Genomic DNA, 9275 nt, shown 5'->3' on the forward strand with positions numbered 1-9275 from the left:
GCAGATATCCATGCACCCCAGTAACCACACACATGTTAACTCTTCTCCCTTCAGAACTCAGACAAGGTATCTGAGAGCATTGGCTGCCTTCCTATCAAATTGGAGGGGATATCTGAAAGAGCCAACAATGGAGTCACAAGGCTTTCCTACAGTTTGAAAGATTAATTTTTCTTGATTCAGCCCTCATCCAGTTATTGAAATACTTTTGGCATTTTCAAAGCTCTGAGAAAGTTGCTTTTGCCAGTTTGGATAGATTGCATCCCTCAAAAGCCATGTTCTTCAATTCAGTTTTGTGAGGGCAGACATTAATCTTTTGATCATTTCCATGGAGATATGGACTCTACCCATTTAGGGTGGGTGTTAATTAAATCAGTGGAGATGTATAAGAGGATCTGAGAGAGTCTTGTGGAGCAACACTTGGTAGCTGACAGATGCTGAGAGATGTTTGGGTTTGTGGACAGAAGGGCATTTGGAGATGGTAAGTGAAGGATGCATGGGAGCTGAAAAACAACCCGGGAATAGCAGACACCAGCCACATGCCTTCCTAGCTTACTGAGCCGTTCCAGACACTATCAGCCTTCCTTCAGTGAAGGTATTCTCTTGTTGGACACTTTAATGGCCATAGAAATGTAAACCCCCTTTATAAAAGTCAATCCATTTCTGATACTTTGCGTAGTGGCAGCATTACCAAACAGGAGCAGTGGGTGTACCAGTTCCTGTTTGTTTAAAAATTGTCTGGGGAAACTGAACCCTCTGTTGTCTCACTCCAAAATCTTGACATCATTCTGGGCTCATTAATTTGTGACAGTAAATAGGAGTTAAAAGAGATTAAAAAAATAATATGGAAAAGGCCAACAAAGTTGAATGAACTCTGTGAAAGATACCTGCACTTTTGCTTTCCTCTGAGCTTAGAACATGTATGACATTTTGTTCAGAAATAGAATTATGTTGCCAAGTGTGGACATTCCATTTTTCTATAATCCATTGATAGAGACCTGCTCTGAAACATATGATCAAGATGCATTTTTTCTTAAATGAAGCTACTGGAAAAACAATGTGTAAGCATGGATATCATTTAACCATTCAAATTCAAAATAGCAAGAACTGGCTTTTTGCTCTCACCATTTTCCCCTACTAGAATAAGTTCTTTAAAAAACTAAAATGTGATTTTTAAAGCCTCTTCCTATTTAAAAGTCAAAATAATAATAACATGTCAAGACACATCACTGGAAAAGTTCAGGTTGTCCCATTCTACCAAGTTTCCTCTCTGGCTCCACACACTCCACTTTGAGCTTAAGAAAGCTCAACAGTGGGCAATAAAAAAAACTCTGAAAAACCCATCAGGTGTGCTAGATAAAAGAAAGTCCACAGGCCCAGTCAGCTGGGTACAGGGATCATGAACTTCACTTCCCTCAGGGTTCACCTAAGCAGTTTGCTGTGTAGATGCAACTATCATTTTAGAAGGCTGCTTCACCAGGGCACGTGAAGCTTGATATGGAAAGGGTGGAAGATTCTGATCTCTATTTTGCATAGGTGCCCATTGACCCATTCAGTACATTCTTTAGTGATGTATTGAACTTAATAAGCTTGAGAGTGTGCTGAGATGTATCAAAAGGTTGCCTTGTTTCAGGGAGCTTGCAATGTAACATAGGAGCCATGTAGTGAGATCCCTCCTGAAGACATATGTAACATTTTTCTGAGACAAGTCTCCAGCACACTTGGCCCAGGTTATACCCACTGGGGCAAATAGTCTTTGGTGGGGAAGTGTCCCTCTGGTGGGAAGAGGCCAGATGAAACCTGTCATGGGCCTGGAGCCCCCTCACCCTATACAAGGAATACTTTTTCCTCTTTCAAGATAAATTGGATCAGCTTTCTGAACTGCACTTACAGGAGTCTCTCTAATATCCATGTTCTCTTCTTCAATAGAAGAAGTAAACAGAACACACAATGCAACATAAATCCTGCTGAGAAATGTTTTGTCAAGAAATGGTGTGGGTTGCCATAGGGAATAGAGCTCTGCCTTGGACCTGCAGTGAGCAGAGGGCTGTGGTTGGCTCCTCTCACCAGTGGTCACACTGCCCAGCACCTTCCCTGCAGGGGCCAGATCACTCACTCCACTTTGGGGCCTGGGTCTGTGTGCTGCACTCCCATTCCCCCAAAATAGGGGATCCAGAACTGCTCAATTAGTAAAGAAAAAGGAGCAGAAAGAGAAGTTCTCACCAACAGAGGACTGTGACCATGTGTCCTGTCTGAATCCATTCATCTTTAGTGTTCCTTAACAGTGCTTTGGTTTCTGGAAAACCTCTTTGATATCTTTCAAATTTCTGATTTTGTTAATTACTTGATTTTTTATTAGGGAAATTGTGGGTTTAAAGAATAATCATGCATAAGATACAGGATTCCCATACATCAATCCACCACCAACACTTGCAATTGTGTGGAACATTTGTTACACTGATGATACCACTTTGTGTGATTCTACTTTTTTTCACATTAAATGAGATTTTTAATAATGCTCCTTTACTCAAATTAGTTTCTTCAGGTTTTATCACTTTGACCCAAGTTTGTGGATATGGAAGACAGGCATCTTTTAAAAGTTGAATTGAAACTGACAGCTGTGGATTGTCACAGAATAATATTGGTAAATATTCTCAATTATCACTCTAGCACTGGAAACAACTCATAGTTTTTCTAGTATTTGCTAATAGCAGTTACATTTGTTACAATTGATGAAAGATTATTAAACTAGTACTGTTAATTATTGTCCAGTTTATGTAGGAGTATTTTTCCTCATATTCCCAATCTATTATTGCTTGTTTCTAAAGAACCCCAAATAGTCTGGCTTAGAGAAGGACTTTGGCAAAGCCTGAAAGCACATCCCTCAAGAATGTGGTGTGAGGTGGGTGGGTGGGAGGGCACCGCTGTCCTGGTTGATGTGTCCTGTGGCTGTGGGTGACTGGGGCTGGGGAGCTGGCAGGAGATGGGGCAAATCTCAGCAGGCTCAGGGGTGGGAAGCCTTCAGGACCCTGCCCTCTTACTGGCAGGAAAGGATACACAAAGCTTCCAAGGGGACCCCACCATGAGGGAAGAGGGGTTCTGCCTAGGGACCCAGGAATGGCTGAGGATGGTCTTTCCCTGGCCTGGCCCCAAGCCGTGGAACAGCTGCTCCCTTGGGTTACGTGGGACTGGGCCAGGTGGCCCAGGTGGGGGTGCCATGAGGTCTGGCAGAGTCTGGGCAGCAAGGTCTCACTGCTGTGGCCACCAGACAGGCACCTGCTGGGCTGACAGGGCCAGAGCTATGGCCCAAGCTTCCTGGTCATACTGTAGGGGCTTCTGGAACCTTTCATGGGGGAAGCCACAGGAGGATATGCGGGACTTCTCCACTTCGATGGCTCACAGGAGAAATACAAGAAGGGGGGCTGACTTAAGCTGGTCACACTAATGTCACCTCTGGCCCAGGGATCTCCGTAAACCTTGTGAAGTGAAAAATGGAAGCTCCATTCTGTTTCTTCAGTGCTGACTTACAAACTCACATGGAGAAGACCTTGCTCCTTGGCTGGCCCGGAGCCTCTGAGACAGCTCTTCTCCCTCAATTTTCTTCCCATCTTCCTAGACCCAACCATTTGGGTGCTATCTCATTGGATCTTGGTGTGATGGTTAGGTTCATGTGTCAACTTGGCCAGGAGATAGTACCCACCTGTCTGATCAAGCAAACACTGGCCTAACAATTGCTACGAGGATGTTTGTGGCTGGTTAATAAACCAACAGGCTGGTTTATTAAATCATCAGTTGACTGCAGTGGTGACTGGTGAGTCACCAAAGAGTGTGTCTTCCATATTGAGAGAAGGCAATTGACTGGATTTAATCCAATTAATCAGTTGAAGACTTAAAAGTGAGACAGAGGACCTTGACTTCTTCGGCTGCCCAGCGAAGCGATCCCTGAGGAGTTTGTCAAAGTTGCCGGTTCATTTCCTGAGGAGTTCATCAGACATCTTCTTTGGAGCTGACAGATGGCTGACTGATCTACAGAATTGGACTTGTGCATACCCACAGGTGCATGAGTCACTTTTATTAATTTTATAGTCATAGACACCTCTCTTTGATTCTGTTTCCCTAGAGAACCCTAACTAGTACACTTGGTGACTCATTGATGACTTGGAGGGTAGAGGACTGGGACAGTGGAGAGATGGGCTCCCTAGCCCTGGAGTTCAGGGAGGACAAGGTGCATGGGGCAGCCAAATCTCTGGGCTGGGACACCCAGGCCAGCTGAGAACCCTGTGGACCAGTGTCAAACTGGCCACCCTGTCCACACTTAAAGAACACGCAACTTCCTGGATGTGGGAACCCAGGGAAGAGGAAAAGGAGACCCCAACTAAACATAGGACACCCCACCCCCATGTAAAGAACAGCAGCCCAGAAAGCAGTCCCATCTGTCTATGCATATGAGTGTATATAGCAGTGTGAGTATATATATGTGAAAGTATGTGTGTATCGTGTGTGAGGGCACATCAGTGTAGTGGAATGTGAATGGGGTTTAAGGATGTGAGAGCATGGAGTGTGTCAGCAAGTATATCTGAGAGTATGAGGGGTGAATGTGTGTGTGTTTGAGTGCGAGTGACTAAGAATGTGTGCATGAGCATGGGAGTAGCAGGTGTGTCAGAGTGTGGGTGTGTGCATGTGTCTGAGAAAGTGTGGGTGGCTCTTTGTGGTAGATTGTGTGCATGTGTGTGTGAGTACAGGTGAGCGGTGTGAGTGTGGGTGTCTGAGAATGGGCCTGAGTGAGTGTCCTTGAAAGTGTTTGTGTCTGAGAGTCTGAGTGCATCAGACTGAGTGAGTGGGCATCTGTGTTTGTGCCTGTCCCAGTGTGCCTGTGTCCACGAGTGTGTGCCTGTGTGTCCATGAATGTGTCTCAGTGTGTGAGTGCATGTCTGAGTGCGTCTGAGCCTATGAGTGTCTGAGTGTGTCCCAGAGAGCATGTTTATAAGTCTGATTCTGGAAGTGTGAGAGTGTGTGTGTCTGTGATAGTGTCTTACTGCATCCGTGAGTGTCTAGAAGTCTGTCCATGAGCCTGTGTCCATCAGTGTGTGTGTGTTTTCTTTAGTGTATGGAAGTGTGTCCATGAGAGTGTGTTTATAACTGTGTCTGTGACGGGAATGCTGGTAGCGGCCCAGGCAAACCTGCAGACTCCGTGGCCCCCGCTGGCTACAGCGAGATTTGGCCCTCATGCGGCCTGTATGGCTTCTTGTCTTGGAATGGCCCCGGGCGTGCAGTTGCTGAGTCCTGGTGGGTGTGGCAGCAGGCAGGGATTTCCAGCATGGGAGGGCATAGTGGTGCAGCCTCCATGTGCACCAGCTGTGGTTGCAACCTGTGGCAGCGCTCATGGGTCCTCCTGCCTCCTGACGTGTGACTGCAGTGGGAGCAGGATGCTGTAGACTGAGGATGAGGATGGGCTCCCGGCCCCTTAGCCGACTGCACCACCTACCACCGGGTGAGGGGCTGCCAGGGCTGCAGCAACCCGGGGCACTTGGCACGCGTCTCTATCCTGCTGTCCCCGCTGCACGCCCGCGGTCCATGGGACTGCTGGCGCGGAGCCTGGGAGGGACCAGGCCTGTGTCCTCCCAGAGGCTGTTGCCTGGAGGGTGCTGGCCTCATCCCCTGGACATGGGCTCGAGCCTTGCTGCCGCCCCATATGCCAGAGCTTTGGAAAACTTGGCAGCGAAGGCCGGGCTCTGGGCTGGGGCTTTTCAGGAAACTGGGCGCCGAGGCCTCTTTGAAAATGCCCCCTCCCTCCACCCCCACCCCCGCCCCAGGGTGGAGCAGTGGAGAAAACAGCATGTGCTGCTATGAGGGTTTATTTTTATGGCATAAGAAAGACTGGTTCAGGGTGTCCGCATAGAGGAACGTCTTCCTCCTGGTTTGGGGGAGGAATTTTTCAGCTGTTACTTCAAAGCTTGAGTAATTGTTCTGCAGTTGAGCTCTGACTGAGTCATCATTGCAGAGCTACAGCGGCCTCCAAGGTGGGCAGCTCCTGGCTTCCAGCTTCAGGCGGAAATGCTCACATTCCACCTTTGATTAATACTCGGGGAGCTCCGTGGTGCAAACGATAAAACGAACCCTGTCGCGGCATTTAAAATTTTCTATCAAGTGGCCAGGCTCTGGCTCCAGGATGCGTGGCCACATTTCCACAGTGACCCTGTTGGGGGACGCCTATTCACATTCAGAACTTTAGAGAGAATCCTGCATGGAAAATGCTTTAATTTGAAAACATAGCAACAGAAATGAAGTGGGTGAAGAGTAGTGGGCCTGCTTTGAAATTTATGGAGCCGTCAGATCATGGTTGCAGGAAAGAATTTTATTTCACATTTTTTTGGTGTCAAGCTCTGAATTTTTGGCACGGGATAGGTGTGTTTGTGTGTGTGCTATTATTGTGGAGTCATAAAGGCTGTTGTAGCTGCTACTTAGTTTTTACATGCACAGCATAAAACTGGAGCCATAATTATTTTCCCCCAGCTGCTGTAAACACATACTAGTGAAGCGTTAGGAAATGTTGCTTTTTGTCATCTTGTATGCATCTGTAAAATCCTATATGAAGAAATGACCAGATTGCTCATTAGTTACTCTTAACATCTTGGGTCTTCCACATCATTCTCGAAAATGGCCTGTTAAACAGACCGCATCTTGTGTAGGATGTATGGCAAAATCATGGACAGCCATTCTTTTATCACATGAGAGGAAATATTTGCCTTTTCATTCTGTGGTGATAATACAAATATTTAGGAATGATTTTAAAGATGAAAAATTGGCCAGAAAATAAGCCTTACTGGTGAGAAAACTGGAAAATACACTGCAAGATTGGAAATCCCCTCAAGGAGGTGCTCACAGATCCTCCAACATCTCCATTTAAAATCAGACCACGTCATATGTAAGGTTTCAGGTGTAAGTTGTCTCCCCAAGGTGCCATCTGTGCCAGATGTCACAATGCAGAGAGAGCTGGCAGGGAGAGTTCCAGCATTTCTTTTTGGAGACATTCATTTGAATTTTTCTGTCATAGAAAAGAACACAAGCTATTTTACTTGGATGCTCTCCATTCTTTTTGGAATTAGCAAGATGGCCTCACTGGCTGAGAAGGCTGTAAAGACATTCGACCAGAAACAGGCAATATCAGTGGCCAGTTGTATTAATACCATCAAAATACCTCAACTCTCAAATTCCTGCTCTGAAGAAAAGTCCTTAATTTAACTGAAATATCTGAGCTGCTTCCTGCTGTTCTCTGTGTTTGTGATTTTGGATTCTGTAAACACCTGTGCTAGAATCGCTAGAATCCCTTTGATTTTTCACTGTGCAGAATAAAAAGGACTTTTTGGGATGTTGTCAGGATAGAAATACTAAAAATGCTGAAATATGAGAATGTTTTAACACTCCCTTAAAATCCTTTTTTTACAATGGTAAAAAAGATAAAACTACACTGTGGTGGTGCAAGTCTGAGCTAGCTCAAGCAAACAAAGGAAATTGCATTAAATTTACCCCTTATTTCTCATCCTGATATAATGAGATTGTCCAAGCAGCAAGTGACCTAATCTATCAAATATTAAGCAATAGTTGAATTTCCTTGCAGTGACCAACTTAACTCTTAACTCAGCAGAGAAGATATTGCATGGGCAAGGCCTTCAGTGTCGGTTCCATGGAATCAGGTCCCCTTGTGGGCTTCTTTGTAAGTCTTCACAGGGCAAAAAAAAGTGTGTTGGGGGTGAAGGTGCAGAGTATTGACATCAAATATGGAGAAACTGGGAAGGGAACACAGAGTGAGAATTGAAAAGTGAGACAGGACTGGGGAGGCCTGGCTGGAGAGAGGGGCTGAGGCCTTCATGTGGGGGTGATGCTGAGCCCTGCACTGAGCAGGAGGAGCAGCCAGAGGGAAGGGGGGCTGGGGCCACATGAGGTCAGAGGTAGGACCCTCAGGGGCAGGCCCCAAAGGGAGCTAATGGAGACAGAAGGAAATGCGATTTTAAACGTAAGAAAGAATGTGATTGTGTGATACCTGCTACTCATAATTAACTAAAAATACAAAACGGCTTTCATTTTAGAAGGCATTTGTTGACTGTCTAGAGAGAGATAGACTTAGGAAGGAGAAAGTGAGGTTCTTATCAATAAGCATAAAACCTTACTTTGTGGAGACTTTCTGTGACCCTGGGCAGATGACCTGGGGAGTGGCTGGCAGGTGGTAGAAGGTCATAAGTGCAGGTGAGTGCTGGTTTCTGTCCATCAGGAGATCAGGTTGGGGTCCCTCTCTTATTCTGTATTCCTTGAGATAAGTGGATTATTAACTGGGACTTGGGAGTCTTTTTCTTTTTTAATAAATGTTCAGTTACTGTGCCCCGAGTTTCCATAATGTGTTCACATGAGACACGGCACCTGCCTTGAGGGACAGGGTCTGCAGAAGTCTGGGGCATCCTGGTCTCAGTCCACAGTGATGGGTGCTGCCAGGAACCAACAGGGATTTGACCGAGAAGGCACCACCATCGTGCCTTTGGGGATCTTGCTGTTTAGCTGGAGAGAGGAGAAAGACCCACCAGAAAACAACCAAAAATAAAAAAAATGAGATAAAGTAAGTTGGAGATTGAGTGGAAGTATGGACAGATGGTGGAAATTCAGATATGGGAAAGTGGTTGTCCTACTGGGACAGGCAGGGAGGTTTCCAGGAAGTGGGCCTGAGGCTGGCATCAGGAAGGCTCTCATGTGGCAGGGTGGCCTGTCCCCCTGCATGGCCAGAGGACACCCCCTTTGGGTTTCATAAGGTGGGATCTGACAATTTACTGTATAATTGCTTCTTTCCTGTAGATTCCGTGCTGGTATGCTGCTGGCAGGGGCTTCCAGTCATGAGGTTTTGTGTGATGTCCTGGCTCTTGCCAGGCCCCTCTGGGGCTGGGAGCTCCAGCTGGTCTGGTGGCTGCTGCTGCTGCGAAGGGCCTGGGCTGTGGTGGGGGCAGGCAGCAGCCAGATCTGGGTGCAGCACAAGTAAATGTTTCCTAGGTCCTAAGGAGAAGCATTGGTAGAAAGGTTCAGAAAGTGCTGAGGGGAAGGGTGGGGATATGAAAAGCTCCTTCCCCAAGGACTTCTCCATCATAAATTATCTAATCTCTTTAATTCTCAAGAAAGAAAAACTGGGGCCCTGTATTTCATAGCATGGTTTACTCTTTTCTAGATATGCTGCATGTTGATTTTGTCTCATTTTTTGTTGGTTTTTCTTTTAAAACAGGTGGTTTGGTAATCTTTCA

The sequence above is a fragment of the Choloepus didactylus genome (genome assembly GCF_015220235.1).
Source record: "Choloepus didactylus isolate mChoDid1 chromosome 23 unlocalized genomic scaffold, mChoDid1.pri SUPER_23_unloc9, whole genome shotgun sequence".
NCBI lineage: Eukaryota > Metazoa > Chordata > Mammalia > Pilosa > Megalonychidae > Choloepus > Choloepus didactylus.